Raw genomic sequence first — 17,936 nt, forward strand, 5'->3', positions numbered from 1 at the left:
ATTACCTCGAAGAAAACGGTCTATTGACACACAGTCAACATGGGTTTAGAAAACATCGTTCCTGTGAAACACAACCAGATCTTTATTCACATGAAGTTTTGAGTGCTACTGACAAGGGATTTCAGGTCGATTCAGTATTTCTGGATTTCCAGAAGGCTTTTGACACTGTACCACACAAGCGGCTCGTAGTGAAATTGCGTGCTTATGGAATATCGTCTCAGTTATGTGACTGGATTTGTGCTTTCCTGTCAGTTCGTAGTAATTGACGGAAAGTCATTGAGTAAAACAGAAGTGATTTCTGGCGTTCCCCTTTGCTGTTCCTTATCTATATAAACGATTTGGGAGACAATCTGAGCAGGCGTCTTCGGTTGTTTGCTGGTGACGCTGTCGTTTATTGACTAATAAAGTCATCAGAAGATCAAAACAAACCGCAAAACGATTTAGAAAAGAAAAATGGTTCAAATGGCTCTGAGCACTATGGGACTTAATATCTGAGGTCATCAGTCCCCTAGAACTTAGAACTACTTAAACCCAACTAACCTAAGGACGTCACACACATCCATTCCTGAGGTAGAATTCGAACCTGCGACCATAGCGTTCGCGCGGTTCCAGACTGAAGCACCTAGAACCGCTCGGCCACACCGGCCGGCATTTAGAAAAGATATCTGAATGGAGCGGAAAGTGGCAGTTGACCCAGTGTACGAAAAGTGTGTGGTCATCCACATGAGTGCTTAAAGGAACTCGTTCAATTTCGGTTACACGATAAATCAGTGTAATCTAAAAACCGTAAATTCAACTAAATACCTAGGTATTACAGTTACGAACAACTTAAATCAGAAGGAAAACACAGAAAATGTTGTGGGGAAGGCTAACCAAAGACTACGTTTTATTGGCAGGACACTTAGAAAATGTAACAGACCTCCTAACGAGACTGCCTACACTACGCTTGTCCGTCGTCTTTTAGAATACTACTGCGCGGTGTGGGATCCTTACCACGTAGGACTGATGGACTACATCGAAAAAGTTCAAAGAAAGGCAGCACGTTTTGTATTATTGCGAAATATGGGAGAGAGTGTCACAGAAATGATACAGGATTTGGGCTGGACATCATTAAAAGAAAGGCGTTTTTCGCTGCGACAGAACCTTCTCACGAAATTCCAATCACCAACTTTCTCCTCCGAATGCGAAAATATTTTGTTGACACCGACCTACATAGGGAGGAACGATCAACCACGATAAAATAACGGAAATCAGAACTCGTACGAAAAGATGTAGGTGTTCATTCTTTCCGCGTGCTATACGAGATTGGAGTAATAGATAATTGTGAACGTGGTTCGATGAACCCTCTGCCAGGCACTTAAATGTGATCTGCAGGGTATCCATGTAGATGTAGATGTAGATGTAGATGTAGAATTTCCACATAAGTTGAACGTGCTGCGTCAGTTGTGGAACGATGCTGATATTAGTGGTCGATTGAACATTCTCACACTCACAGATAAGGTTCTGGACGTCTAAGCATAGACGCCCGCCGGAATCGTCGAATTGAAAGGGCCGCAGTGGCAGATCGTACAGCTGCCACAGCACAGATAAGAGTGCTTGTGAGCCCAGACGTGTCAACGCGAACTGTCGCGAACCGGTTATTATCAGTGGGAGTACAGGCCCGCACACATCTAGCCTGTCTTTCACTTACGCCACAGCTTCAAATTGCACGGCTCGACTGATGCCGCCAGAGGTATCACTTCAAAGTTGGAATGCCGCACCATGGTCTTCGGCGATGAAAGCCGATTCTGACTGCACGCAAGTGACGGTCGTTTGCGCGTACGACGTAGACTTGGTGGGCGCTGTGTCGTACAGTGCATTCGCTCAAGACACATTGGCCCCACAACAGGCCTTATGGTCAGGAGAGTGGTAAGCTACAACTCTCGTTCGCCTTTGGTTTTTCTGGAGAAGACGCCAACCAGCGCTCGGTATGTGCACACTCGTTCTTTCGTCGTTCTTGCAACAGCAAGGTGACATGTTGTTCTAACAGGACAATGGTGGCCCACATACTTCCCGTGAAACTCAACGTGCTCTGCGAGACGTTCAGAATCTTCCCTGGCCCTGGGCGATCTCCGGACTTGTCTCCAGTCGAACACATGTGGGATATGATGGGACTCGTCAATCCTTACATAACTACTTGAATAAGTCTAGCAAGCACGGAATAATGTATCCTAGGACCGTATTCACCATCTTTACGATCGACTGGATGCCAGAGTCAGGGCCTGCATTACCACCTGTGGAGGCTATACCACTTACTACATAGGCGTTTGAGCTTGGATCGATACCTGATACTTCGGAACCGCTTGGGCTGTTGATCTGAATATGTTATCATTTAATGCACTTCATATCCATTGCTGCAACAATAAATCTTGACCAAATTGAAAACCTCCAAAAGCGTATAATATTTTTTTGCGCAGTGTAATATACACATGGAAAACGACGTGAAATCTTGCCAGAATAAAGTGGTATACCATTATAAGATTAATAATAGAGTTATAAATACACCCCTATTTGCAGATGATCAAGTAACTTTAGAGGACACGGAAGATAAATTACAGAGAGGAAATGATTATAATATGACTATCTCTAAGGGTAATACTAAGATAAAGGCATTCCATGGTAAGGAAAATTTAAGAACGAAAATGATAATTTGTGATAAACCGCTAGAACAAATAAATACTTTTAAATTTCTGGGATGTGAGATCTCATATATCATATCCAATTATGAAAAAAAGTAATTGTCAAAAATTTTGACAGTTGGCAGCACTACAAGTCACACTCTCCTCAAAAAACATTAGAGAGAGACGATACTATAATTTTATAATGTGTGCCAGTACCAGTTATAATGTTTAGGTCAGAGACTTGAACTGTAATCGCCAGTTAACAGAGGAAAATTGAAACAACAGAAATGAGACTTCTAAGACCACTAGTTGTTTACAGACTCATAGGGCGGATAAAGATTAGTGGCTTCATAAATAAATTGGGTATCAGAACATAGAGGAGTACAGAAATCAATGACACAGCCACATTCAAAAGATGTGAGATGTACAATTGGGATTACAGCGTGATAATAAATTCAACTGAGAGGAGCGCACCACAGAACTGCTGAAGCGTCTTAACAAATCTCTGTTTGCAATGCGAATTATGTCAGACATAGGTGATACAAAAATGAAAAAGCTGGCATACTATGCTTACTTTCATTCCATAATGTCATATGGGATTATTTTTTGGGGGAAATTCATCAAGCCAAGCTAAAGTTTTCCGGTCACAAAAAAGTGCAGTAAGAGTTATGTGGTGTGAACTCAAGAACATCTTTCAGAAGCCTGTTTAGGGAACTAGGGACACTAACTACTGCTTCCCAATATATTTATTCCTTAATGAAATTTGTCATTAAAAATATATCACTTTTTCAAAACAACAGCTCAAGTCATGGAATCAATACTAGAAATAAGAATAATCTTCACAAGGATTTTCAGTCAGTTAACCTTGTACAAAAAGGTGTACAATATTCAGGAACACACGTTTTCAATAACTTGCCAGCAGCCATAAAAAGCTTAACAACCAATGAAATTCACTTTAAGAGAAGCCTAAAGGATTTATTGGTGGCCAACTCCTTCTACTCCATTGATGAATTTCTCAGTAGAACGAACTGATATACAATTTCAGTGCAGTAATGTGTTCATTGTAAATAAGAGTGTGTGTGTGTGTGTGTGTGTGTGTGTGTGTGTGTGTGTGTGTGTGTGTAAGTACAATCTAACTTCTGCACCAGTTCAGTGCAGTAATGTGTTCGTTGTAAATAAGTATTTAGTAGTTGTATTACACGTTTATTACCTTACAAATAAATAAAAAACTTTTTTATTTTAAATTCAGTGCATTAGTATTTGTAAAATGATTCTTTCATATAGCGTTCATTAAAAAATGACGACCATGCCACTTGGGACCTGTGGAATGGTGCATTAGCTCATTTGTTTGAGTTGTAAATATTTGTCATGTATTGTTGATTTTCTGACATGTTCTACATCCTGGAGGACCTCCTCACTACGGATCAATTGGAATGAAAGTAAATCTAATCTAATCTAAACGAAGGCTTAAATTAATAGAGTACATGCGACAAGGGAAAAGAAATGTTGGGCGTCCGGAGAAGAGATTGAAAGATCAACTGCAGTCTACTTCAAACTGGAACTGGTAAAACTGCTTAAGCCCAAACTGGACGTGATGATGACGTTGTTCAAGTTCCGATATTATTGAGAGCGAGAGACCACTACGACTCTAGTCATATCTTCAATATTTTGTTTTTCGCTATGTCGACTGAATGCCCGAATAACGTCGCTGTAGGGTACGCCTATTTGGGGGACTGCCTTTCTTGCCATAAATGAGAATGGGCACTCGGTCTTACCTTGGAACGACCCTTTGATAAATGTTGACAGAATGAACAACGTACGCAAGCCACTGCTAGTTCTAGTCAAAACACTATTGCGAAATAAATTTACAACCAAAAAGACACAATCTATGCAAATCTTTGGAGTGGTGAGGCCTTTTCTTGAACAGCTTATTATGAAAGACAGTAAAAACAAATGATGCAATTATTAAGAGAATCATATCATTCTGAATCAGAATCGTAATAGGCCATGTAACTGTTAACTTCTATCGTCTGTTTACACTTGTGAAGCATCGTACTGGAATCATCCACCAAACCCTTATCATCCAAATATGGAAAAGCAATGCTACGAGTAGAAATAGAAAAAAAACTCATCATCATCCAATGTAATGGAGAAATTAAGCCCCTTTGTGAAGTCTTTTCTAACAATTGCACAAGCACAGGGAGTTTGATGTAAAATAGATAAATAAGGTTAGGTAAAGGTTAAAATGCGAAGCTTTCCGACTTACAATGAAGTTAGGAGTGATCTTAAAGTAAGCCGGCAGTGAAATGTCAATATAATTTTAACAGCCAGATCAAAGTTGAAATTGCAACTCATAAAGCGTTTATAACTACCTGACGTACAACGCATGGCCGATTTTCTGTATAGTTTATATAATGTTAATTTAATTAGCAACAGACTGCATAATACACTTATAGACCAGATATTATTCAAGCTGTAATTTATTATTATTCTAACTACAATAGAGGGATGAGTGTTATACCTTGAGTATAGTATACTAAGCAACACATGACGTTTGCAGATCGGAGTTGCATTCTAGTGACGGCTTTTAGAATCACGTGGTTGAATGCGCACTAGAAACAACCTTAAGCACTTTCCGACTTTTTCTACCGCTTTTGTGGTTGTAAGAGAAGAGGTTGTGTTTTATTCAGCGTTCGTAAATATTACGAGCTCTACTCATATAAGTGGTGTTTAATATATTAAAGCTATTTGGAGGATATTCTCAGTTCTTAAGTTACAGCGTTTTATGGTGAGTAAATTCAGTGTATTTTTAAAACTAGTTACGTCATTTGTGGACGTTTAAGCTATAGTTTGTCGGTCGTGCACCATATTGTATCTTGAAAGGAAGAAGGTGATATTAGCAAATGATCTGAATTTCTGTAATGTCTTAACAATTTTCCCTGCCCTGAAAACGGAAATTTATGTTACTTGCCAATGGCTTCTATTTCAAAATATCTTTAACCTGTAAAATATCTTTGCCAATACTTCTTCTTAATATGATTTCATTTACTGTAGTGGTGTATAGAAGATAAGCTGTTAAATACAGTATTCACAAGATTTTCTAGATCGCAACACTTTTACATTTAGGTAGAACATTTGTATCTGTGTATACCACTATATTGTATCTTAAATCGGTTTTTCATATTACGAAATGCCTTACTTTTCTAGAACAATTTTTGTGATTTCAGGAAAAGACTGCAGTACACATAGAGAGTATGGTACCGTCCAAAGATCGTGGATCCATACCACAGTCAGCAATGCACATCGATAGTACAGACATTAGCGGCGACTCGCTCTAGTCTGCAGTGACAAATGGAGAGGCTAGAGAAGACACATCCTCCCTCTCATTGTCAGTGCAGCAGCGCCCTCACTCGGAGGTCAATACAGAACCAAGCAGAGAAGTGCTCTGCCCCACTTGATGACCTCAGCTGAAGCACTCAGCATCATAAATGTACTTCTGTAAATCATCAATGATAAAATCAACCACATTCGCAAAACTTATTTATTTCTAAAAAGTAAATCGCAACCTAGTTTCAGGACATATGTCCCATCTTCAGCTGCATCTGCAAAATTATAAATCAATGCGTGTACCAGATGGTTGAGATAATCAAAGCTGAACAGAACCAACAGAAATTCTTAGGAAAAAAACAACATACATTAAAATCTGAGTCCACAAAAGATACATAACTAAGGTTAAAATATTTTAAAATAGTGCATCCCTGGTACATGGCATGCAACAAATAGCCTCTTCAATCCTAGGTCTGCCACAAAGCCTCCCACATAAGAGGACGTACATAAAATGACAAAGGTCCCAGCTAAAACAGCGGAAACCGTTACATGGAATAAAGTAAATAAAGCATTAACGCCCCGACATGCCGAGTCCCCAAGACAAAACCTACAGCTGTCTGAGCTTAAGGGCGTGCCACATGTGGATACGTATGAAGACAGGTAGCTGGTCTTTCGAACACTGAAAGATCGAAAAATGGATGTTATAGGGACTGTGCACCTGCAGAAATGAGACGAAAACAATGTAACCCCCTGGGTAAGTTTGCGTCTCACCAGTGCTGCATAGACACCTATTATACCCGTAAGAAATAAAACCAGAAGTTGAAACGCCAGCGGGAGCGGCCGTGTACTCATAACGTTAGCGAGTGGACTGCCTCCGCCATCTGACGGTCAAAATTTTGATTAATGTACTCGCCAACAACAGTCTAAGAAACAGCAAACTTCATGCTCTGCAATGAAAGCTAACTTCTCCCATGCATCACTAATTACCGATTACCGCGTCTGCACGTGAATACGTTGCAAACCGACTAATAGGGTCAAACCACACTAAATTAAGGTAATGCCTGCAATTTCGCTCAAGAATTCACACAGTATGCTTAGATAGTATAAGCCCAAATTTTCACTAATTTATGCATGTACAAAGTTGTGGAATAACTAATGACGTTGGAAGAAAACCTATAAAGCACTTACAGCCTACCGGCAATTATAGTAGAATGACCTAAGTTAGAACACTACTTATCACATTAAGAAAAACTCTTTTGTAAATGTTGAACATTGCACTTCGAGAGAACAGTTTGTTAATGGTGCAAGCGATGCTTTAATAAACAGTAGTCAGTAACAGTTGCAAAAAGTAGAGCACTCCTGTGGCAAAGGATTCTACCAAGTTAAGTAAAACATTCATGCATCTGGTCATAGCAAATACACTACTGGCCATTAAAATTGCCAAACAAGAAGAAATGCAGATGATAAACGGGTATTCATTGGACAAATATATTATACTAGAACTTACATGTGATTACATTTTCACGCAATTTTGGAGCATAGATCCTGAGAAATCAGTACCCACAACAACCACCTCTGGTCGTAATAACGGCCTTAATATGCCTGGGCATTGAGTCAAACAGAGCTTGGATGGCGGGTACAGATGCAGCTGCCCATGCAGCTTCAACACGATACCACAGTTCATCAAGAGTAGCAACTGGCGTATTGTGACGAGCCAGTTGGTTTTCAATTGGTGAGAGATCTGGAGAATGTCGAACATTTTCTGTGTCCAGAAAGGCCCGTACAGGACCTGCAACATGCGGTCGTGCATTATCCTGCTGAAATGTAGGGTTTCGCAGGGATCGAATGAAGGGTAGAGCCACGGGTCATAAGACATCTGAAATGTAACGTCCACTGTTCAAAGTGCCGTCAATGCGAACAAGAGGTGACCGAGACGTGTAACCAATGGTACCCCACACCATCACGCCGGCTGATACGCCAGTATGGCGATGACGAATACACGCTTCCAATGTGCGTTCACGGCGATGTCACCAAACACGGATGCGACCATCATGATGCTGTGAACAGAACATGGATTCATCCGAAAAAATGACGTTTTGCCATTCGTGCACCCAGGTTCGTCGTTGAGTACACCATCGCAGGCGCTCCTGTCTGTGATGCAGCGTCAAGGGTGACCGCAGCCATGGTCTCCGAGGTGATAGTCCATGCAGCTGCGAACGTCGTCGAACTGTTCGTTGGTTGTTGTCTTGCAAATGTCCCCATCTGTTGACTCAGGGGTAGAGGCGTGGCTGCACGACACGTTACAGCCATGCGGATAACATGCGTGTCATCTCGACTGCTAGTGATACGAGGCCGTTGGGATCCAGAACGGCGTTCCGTATTACCCTTCTGAACCCATCGATTCCATATTCTGCTAACAGTCATTGGAGCTCGACCAACGTGCGCAGCAATGTCGCGATACGATAAACCGCAATCGCGATAGGCTACAATGCGACCTTTATCAAAGTCGGAAACGTGATGGTGCGCATTTCTCCTCCTTACACGAGGCATCACAACAACGTTTCACCAGGCAACACTGGTCAACTGCTATTTGTGTATGAGAAATCGGTTGGAAAATTTCCTCATATCAGCACGTTGTAGGTGTCGCCACCGGCGCCAACCTTGTGTGAATGCTCTGAAAAGCTAATCATTTGCATATACAGTATCTTCCTCCTGTCGGTTGAACTTCGCGTCTGTAGCACGTTATCTTCGTGGTGTAGCAATTTTAATGGTCAGTAGTGTAAGTGAATGGCTGCAAATGGTCTCCAAGTAGCCATACATCACTATTTCCACTCAATGGTTGGTTCAGTTGGACTGGAGGACACAGTCCATTACATGTAAACTGAGGCCTCACCGTTAAAGAGCCATCGCGAGCATGCACAGTGCCTTGCTGACAACTTGGGTCCACGGTTTCGAGGAGTCTGCGCCACAATCGAAGCCTACTTTCAGCTGTTACCAACTGAAATCGGGACTCATCTGACCAGGCCATGGTTTTCCAGTCGTCCATGGTCCAATCGACGTGGTCACAAGCCCAGAAGAGGTGCTGCAGGAGATGTTATGCTGTTAACAAAGCACTCCTGTCGGTCATCTGCTGTCATACTCCATTAACGCCAGATTTCGTCGCACTGTCCTAACGGATACGTTCGTCGTACGTCGCACATTGATTTCTGCAGCTACGTCACGCAGTGCTGGTTGTCTGTTAACACTGACTACTGTACGCAAACGCTACTGCTCCCGGTCGTTAAGTGGAGACCATCGGCCACTGTGTTGTCCGTGGCGAGAGGCAATACCTGAAATTTGGTACTTTCAACACATTCTTGACACTGTGTAGCTCGGAATATTGAATTCCCTAACGGTTTCCGAAATGGCCCATGCCTCTAGCTCTAACTACTACCCTGCATTTAAAGTCTGTTAATTCCTGTCGAACCGTCATAATCACTTCGGCAACCATTTCACATGAATCACCTGAGTGCAAATGATAGCTCCGCCAATCCACTGCTCTTTTGTACCCTGTGTACCCAATACTACCACCGTTGATGTGCATATCGCTATCCCATGCCTTCTGTCATTTCAGTGTATATCTTCTGTGATATTTACCTCGGTTGCTCTGGGCAACATGGTATTTTCTTCTATTATTGATTCAAAAGAGTTCTTATTTCTGCAGCAGCTCTCTTCTTTAACACCTCTTATACGCGTCCTTTATCTGTCGCCAAAATGAAGTGTTACGCGATTGGTTTTGAATTTTACTCCATGTACTATCTGTCTCCCTGATGCGTGTCTGTTAACTTTACCTCGTATTTAATTTCCAGTCGCGATTCTCGAAGTTAATTCCCTTCGTGGCCCTGCTACGCAATGCCGCAGAGCTGTGCTGTTGGACTTCTACACTTAGTTATTATGTGTGGGTGCTGGAAGAGAGTTCCAGTCTGCCGAAGTTGCTAAATGGCGTGAACAGCTCAGCGGTAACTGTTCTGTTAGGGCTGGGCAGACGACAATTGCGCTCGAATGGGCTCGAGATTTCCTGATATGGCCCAGCGTTCGATACAGTATCGAGCTTTTTGAACAATCACGTGAGATTTGACTCGTGCGGCGAGAGTGCTACGGATACGCAACAAACTACGAACTAGCCACAACAGTAGTCTATTTTTCTAAATAAATTTCACAATTTCTTGAAACAGTGGAGGAAACAGCATTAAATCCTACCATTGCACAAACTTCTGTTGTGTCTGAACAAATTTACAGTATGGGTTCTCATACACCATGCATAGATATATAGACATTTACGCCAATTTTTAAAGTAACAGGCAAAGACGAAAATGTTTTCCTCCAAAACATATAGCTGGATTGTACACAGTACAATATTTTATTTGATAATGAGAGGTGGTATTGATCTACCAAGCAGGTTGCAAATGAGAAATTCAATCCCTGTTCACATATTTGAATAACAAATAAAACTTTTCCAGATTTTAATCAGTTCGAAAAAAAAAAAGACGGCGGCATTCAGATGAAACAACAGTCAAGACAGGTAATCAAGAATTAAATGTCGACCAAACGAAAAGTATCGTAATACAGTGACTGTAATTTTCATCGCGAGACTAAATTACGGCGAAATCACCCGTGTTGGGGATATTACCAGAAGACCTCATCACATCACAGACCGAACGAAAACTCGAAAATTACACAGAATCTTGATTGCAATCTCTTACTTATTTGTCAGCAACCGCTGATGAGCGCGGCCTGCAGCCTCGAAGTTATATCAGTCCGTGTTTCACAGTATTTTTTTTTATATCCACAGTGCATTAAAACGCTAAGACAGGTTGTTATGATAGTGCCAACCAATCACTAAATCGTAGGTTGATCGACAGATCGAACAGAACCCGAGATTTCCCGAACTGTGGCGTAATCTCTTCGAACAGTTCGAGTCGTGTTCAAACTCTTCCCTATATTCTGTATTTAAGCCCAATCCTATTCGTATACAGCTTCAGTTACTATGATTGGTGAACAGATCTCTTTTACTTCGTAGTTCATGACAGACTATTACATACCTGTCTCCTGCTTTGACATTAACAATCGAGAGAGAATGGCAATTCTTATAACGATTCTTGCGTTGATTTTGATCACTTACATTCTTGCGCGCGTCTTTTTGCTCCTTGACCTCCTAGGCTCCGCCAAGGAATGACGTCCAAAGAACAACCGCTATATTGTGACTGGTAACAGTGCGCTTATTATTTCAATCGATAACTCTCATGGTAAAGCATAACTTCAAATGTGCGCAAGTAAATATCAGTCCAGTCATTCACTCAACTGCTTTTGACAACAATATTATCTTGTGAACAGCAACAGATAAAAAGGTACAAGAGCAATGCAGCAACATCATTCATTTGAGAAACAAACACTGTATTTATACTCTGTTCCGTATTGGCACTGCCACTGTCTGTGGCTGTTTCTATTATGAGCGGTTGTACTGTCTTCTAAAGATAACAGCAACTGTTAATCATTTACAACTCGTTATGAATTATGTGCCGGTTGGCACGAGTTAGCTAATCGATAGCGAATATGGATCGCTTAGCTTTGAGAGTCGATTGCAAGAGGGATTGATAAGGTAGGCGGCATTGGCAGGTGGATGGGGAACCGCCAAGTGGCAACAGCAAAGGACCTCTGTGCTGATATCTGAGCTACAACGGTGGTAGGGAGTCCGTTCACTACGTGAGAAACCTTCTTTAACCACTGGTACCTATGAGATACAAAACAGAATGTATCATGGGCTTTAGTGGTATGTCGACCTCTAACGAAAATTTTTGATGTGAAAGTGAACCCGAATTCTGAACTAGTACTGTTGGACCGATTTGAAGGTGTAGCGAAAGTCTGTTCCCTAGCACGATAATGCTTGACCGCCATTATTGTTACCCTTGAACAGTGTCTGCTAGCGTGTCACGTCCTGTCGGACTGTCACGTTGCCTTGTGTTTGCATGTGCTCAGTAGTATCCAAGTGTCAGGGGAAGATTGTGTTGTCCCTTTCAGGTAATTAAGCTGTCAATAGAATGGCGAGGAGACTTCTGGCCAAAAACGTTGACTCAGCATCCGTCAGAACTTTTTTCCAGTGTTCTATTACAGCTGAGACAGTTGCACATGTTATCTTTTGCAGACAGCAGCATCAGCTCTTCCTTATCTTCAAAGTCATTCCAGAAATCATGACATCCAGCAATATGTCAAGTCCAAGGAGGGGAGGGAGAACCCATGCAGCCTCCAACCCCTACGCTCCTACAGTCAATTTGCAACATCCCCCCCCCCCCTCCCCCCAACCTGCAGCCAACGCCAAGCGCGTTGTCGACATGAAGTGCAGCACTGTGTTCACATTTTCATGGGAGTGAGAGTCGACTGTAGTTCACATGCTTCTCATATTTCACTGACATCAGCACCAGCATCGAGCCACGAGCACCCCCCCCCCCCCCCAACCCCCCATGCTCCTACAATTTGCATAAAGCATCTCCGTCCAGGTGCGTGCTATATTTCACGGACGCCTTCGTGTCTCTTAAGGCCATACCAGGAACACAGACACTGCAAGCACGTTGCATTTTGCAGACACCAGCATCAGTACTTTCGTATCATTCCAGGAATGCAAACGCCTCAGACCCACTTGGGCCCTGCGCTTCCACTCCCATGACTTCACGATGCTATCAAATTCAGTAAGTATTCAATATCTATAATTGTTGTTACGTATTGTATTACCTTATACTTAGCGGTTTCTTGTTACTATCATAGCGGCAGTAGGCTGTAGGTTTTTCTTTTTTTTTTTATATCCAAGCGCAGTGCTTTCTCACTGCATTTCGTGTAAAGAAGCAATCAGTGCGCTACCTCTGGCTCTGTGACGCTTATCAGGCATGCAGTGAGATATGCCACATAAATGTCTTACCCACATGAGCAGAAACGCAGGTAAGATTCACTACTGGCCATTAAAATTGCTACACCAAGAAGAAATGCAGTTGATAAACGAATATTCATTGCACAAATATATTATACTAGGACTGATATGTGATTACATTTTCACGCAATTTCGGTGCATAGATCCTGAGAAATCACTACGCAGAACAACCACCTCTGGCCGTAATAACGGTCTTGATACGCCTGGGCATTGAGTCAAACAGAGCTTGGATGGCGTGTACAGGTACAGCTGCCCATGCAGCTTCAACACGATACCACAGTTCATCAAGAGTAGAGACTGCCGTATTGCGACGAGTCAGTTGCTCGGCCACCATTGACCAGACGTTTTCATTTGGTGAGAGATCTGGAGAATGTGCTGGCCAGGGCAGCAGTCGAACATTTTCTATATCCAGAAAGGCCCATACAGAACCTGCAACATGCGGTCGTGCATTATCCTGCTGAAATGTAGGGTTTCACAGGGATCGAATGAAGGGTAGAGCCACGGATCGTAACACATCTGAAATGTAACATCCGCTGTTCAAAGTGCCGTCAATGCGAACAAGAGGTGACCCAGACACGTAACCAGTGGCAACCCATACCATCACGCCGGCTGATACGCCAGTATGGCGATAACGAATACACGCTTCCGAAGTGTGTTCACGGCGATGTTGCCAAACACGGATTCGACCATGATGATGCTGTCAACAGAACCTGGATTCATCCGAAAAAATGACGTTTTGCCATTGGTGCACCCAGGTTCGTCGTTGAGTACACCATCGCAGGCGCTCCTGTCTGTGATGCAGCATCGAGGATAAACGCAGCCATGGTCTCCGTGCTGATAGTCCATGCTGCTGCAAACGTCGTCGAACTGTTCATGCAGATGGTTGTTGTCTTGCAAACGTCCCCATCTGTTGACTCAGGGATCGAGACGTGGCTGCACGATCCATTACAGCCATGCGGATAACATGCCTGTCATCTCGACTGCTAGTGATACGAGGCCGTAGGGATCCAGCACGGCGTTCCGCATTACCCTCCTGTACCCATCGATTCCATATTCTGCTAAATAACAATCATTGGATCTCGACGAACGCGAGCAGCAATGTCGCGATACGATAAACCCCAATCGCGATAGGCTACAATCCGACCTTTATCAAAGTCAGAAACGTGATGGTACGCATTTCTCCTCCTTACAAAAGGCATCATAATGACGTTCCACCAGGCAACGCCGGTTAGCTGCTGTTTGTGTATGAGAAATCGGTTGGAAACTTTCCTCATGTCAGCACGTTGTAGGTGTCGCCGCCGGCGCCAACCTTGTGTGAATGCTCTGAAAAGCTAAGCATTTGCGTATCACAGCATCTTCTTCCTGTCGGTTAAATTTCGCGTCTGTAGCACGGTATCTTCGTGGTGTAGCAATTTTAATGGCCAGTAGTGTAATATTGGCAGTCGAGGTCACAAATGTATACTTATAGCAATCGATAAATAGTTCACCCACTTGTGAGAGAAACGTCATACGGTAAGGCTGTCAGTATGTATATCAACACTCCCTCCTATAAGGCAGAGTAAGTATTAACGCCGATGGTAATGAATAGGGGGGAAAAAACAGACAAGCTTAACTAATAGTACATGTTTCCTTGCAGGTATGGTGAAGTCATTGCAGCAGCAGCAACCTGACGTGAACATAATGTTGCTCCGTCAAACTTACTGTTTTAATACCAGTGACCGTAAGCGTGTCAGTGTCGGTATGATATCGAATATGGAGCTATACCCATTAGTAGTTATTGAAAGCTTTCAGTTCAATGATGTCAAAGTAATATTACCCACGGTTAGACGGCATCGACTATGCGATGTGTCAGTGCAGATTTCAGCCTTGTTCCAGGGAAATGTTACTCTCCGTCGGTGATGCTGGCTGAGTATACAACCTCTGGAGGAGACTTCTTTGGCACAGCCAAAATATTTAATAACAGAGAGCATACATCTACATAAGCAGGCTTTTAGAGTTTAATGAATGCCATCTATGCAATACAGTATGAGCTAGGGTCTTGACAATGATGGCAGTCGTATGCCTATCGCTTCAATGAGACATTGTGGAGTAATCTACTTGAGTTAGCTCACCAGACTCTCCTCCCTTCGGAAGAAACCATAGTTAAGTTTTCTGATGAACGCTGTGCATCTACGGAGGTGGAAGCATATGCGTCAACAATACTAGATATGAGCACAGAAATACAACCTGATTTACGTTTGTCTTCATACCCAGTTATATGTAGACGTTTTTAAAAAAGAAATAGCATCCCAATGCAAATGAACAGTTACCACCACAGCCGAGTGGAAGGAAAAGCATCACCACAAAAGTCTTGTAGTAATCGATTGGTCCTGCACTGATGATGCTGGAAAAGGAAGAACAAGATGAATGGATTGCTTTGCTTTACTTTTTGGGCCATCGAGTTGTGAGAAAGCTAATCTTGTTCTGACTCTGTTAACACATCCTGACGGGGTGTGCTTTGAGCATGTATATATTTTTTCAAACACCCAGTTTCATCCAAAATATCAACTATTACAGGAGATCTTGCATGCTACTGAGGGAGCAACGTACCAGACGTTCACAGAAAGCAGTGATATTCTGCTGCCTGAAAAATTAAAGTCAAACAGCATATTCATATTTGACTAAGTCGCAGTAAAAAACCTGTAGATATTTCTGCTTTTTTCTGTTTTTTTTTTTTTTTTTTTATTTAAGCCGGACATACTCAAAGATCCCAAAGCAGTTGGTATGGTAAAATGTGAACCTTGTTATCCCTTTCAAACAGGACAATTTGAATTTAGAGCGTATTTACCAAGCCTACGTAGGAAGTGGCTTAATGAAATTGTTACCATATGCGTGGACTGCTGCAATAACTAGTAGTATGGCTTTCTGGTTATAGAGATAAACTAGGAAATTCAGTGCTGGCTGATATAGACGAAACTTCGATGAGATTCTGCATAAAAGGTAGTGTATCAAAGCGTAATTCTGTCAGTATACTGTAAACTATGGACAAATTTGCAAGTGTGTCACACACCAGTTCAGAGGATGCAAACCACAAGGTTCTACAAGTTGACAGAAAAATCGAGTCAATCAATGCTAAATTAATGATACTCGAAAATCTTATCTAGGCGGGGACTGTATATGTCGAGAATCGAAAGCTAGAATACAGCAACGTGAACTATGTATCAATGAAAATAATGATGAAGTCAACACAAAACTAATGGATATGTTTGGGTATGTCAAGGCGATAGCTAAGACACTTGACTTCCACCATTACCAGTTGTCTCAAAGTATATATGAGTTGTATCCTACCTCAGAAAAAGCTTAGTACACAGCAGCACGTCGTCGACAAAGCGTGAAGTTATTGAGCTGCAGAAGGCTATTCAGAGGAAGTTAGAACTGACAGAATTAGGGTAGCTACAAAGAGATCAGCGTCTCTCGGAAACGTTTCAGCCAGTAGCTCACAGTCTGAAACGGCTGTCACACACTATGAATGGAGGCAGAAAAGCAGTAGAAGAAGAAGAAGAAGAATGACGAGAAGGAGATGAGGGAGTATATGCATTTACTGTCTTTCCTTAACCGCTCCAGTAATTCTGAGTAAGACACAACAAACGGCTTCCAACAGGACATAACCACATGTTCAACCGAGAATGCAGTATGAGTTAGGGATAAGGAATTTGAAAGAACGTCCAGTTTATTAGAGCTAATACTCTTAAAAACTTAGAAAACCAAAACTTACTTCATGAAAGAGACGAAAGCGTATGGTCTAATATTACATATGACTAACGCACATTGGGTCTCAGAAGGATGAACGAAAGCCTTAGTGACTGACAAATACAAGACTATAATGAAGCCAGCGTTAGGAGCTGCACACACTGTAGCACAGGTAAAGGTGTTGAAATTCAGCAAAAAAGACTGATCGATCTACCTCTGGAGTATGTGCAGGTTATACCAGAAATCTTCAATTGATTACAAATGCGCATAAAGCAGAAAATATGACACATAAGCACCTATCTTTTATCTTGAAGTGCAGTTTTTGTATACGTACACAAACGCGATTAATAAATTACTATGTGTTGGTCTTTCATTGCCCGGAGAATATCCAGGCGATAGATATTCCAATCCTACCCATGTGTTGGTCAACATTTCGTGAAGGATGGATATTATGACATCAGTAATTCTCCGCCGTAATGCTGCGGTGTTGTTCACAGGTGTCTGGTACACCTGGTATACATCTACATCTACATGAATACTCCGCAGATCACATTTAAGTACCTGGCAGAGGGTTCATCGAACCACCTTCTCAGTTCTCTGTTATTCCAATCTCGTCAATCTCGTATAGAACGAACACCGATATCTTTCTGTACGAGCTCTGATTTCCCTTATTTTATCATGGTGATTATTTCTCCCGATGTAGGTGTAGGTCGGTGTCAACAAAATATTTTCGCATTCGGAGGAGGAAGTTGGTCATAATTTTTGACAACATAGTCTACAGAGAGCAGCGACCTGAAGTTATATTTAACTTAAAATGAACAGTCGAGATCGCAGTTAATTTCTTTATTGACCGGTTTCGGCTTATATGCAAACCATCTTCAGATTTATTTTTTTTTGGCTCCATGTAGCTGGACGACTTCCCGTGTTTCTCGTGGTACCACGATCGCACCACGAGAAATCCGAGGAGTCGTCCACTCCAGCCATAGGGGGCCAAAATAAATCTACATCTACATCCATACTTCGCAAGCCACCTGACGGTGTGTGGCGGAGGGCACCTTGAGTACTTCTATCGGTTCTCCCTTCTGTTCCAGTCTCGTATTGTTCGTGGAAAGAAGGATTGTCGGTATGCTTCTGAGTGGGCTCTAATCTCTCTGAGTTTATCTTCATGGTCTCTTCGCGAGATATACGTAGGAGGGAGGAATATACTGCTTGACTCTTCGGTGAAGGTATGTTCTCGAAACTTCAACAAAAGCCCGTACCGA

Source organism: Schistocerca americana, chromosome 4 (assembly GCF_021461395.2).
Source record: "Schistocerca americana isolate TAMUIC-IGC-003095 chromosome 4, iqSchAmer2.1, whole genome shotgun sequence".
In the NCBI taxonomy this organism is placed as follows: Eukaryota; Metazoa; Arthropoda; class Insecta; order Orthoptera; family Acrididae; genus Schistocerca; species Schistocerca americana.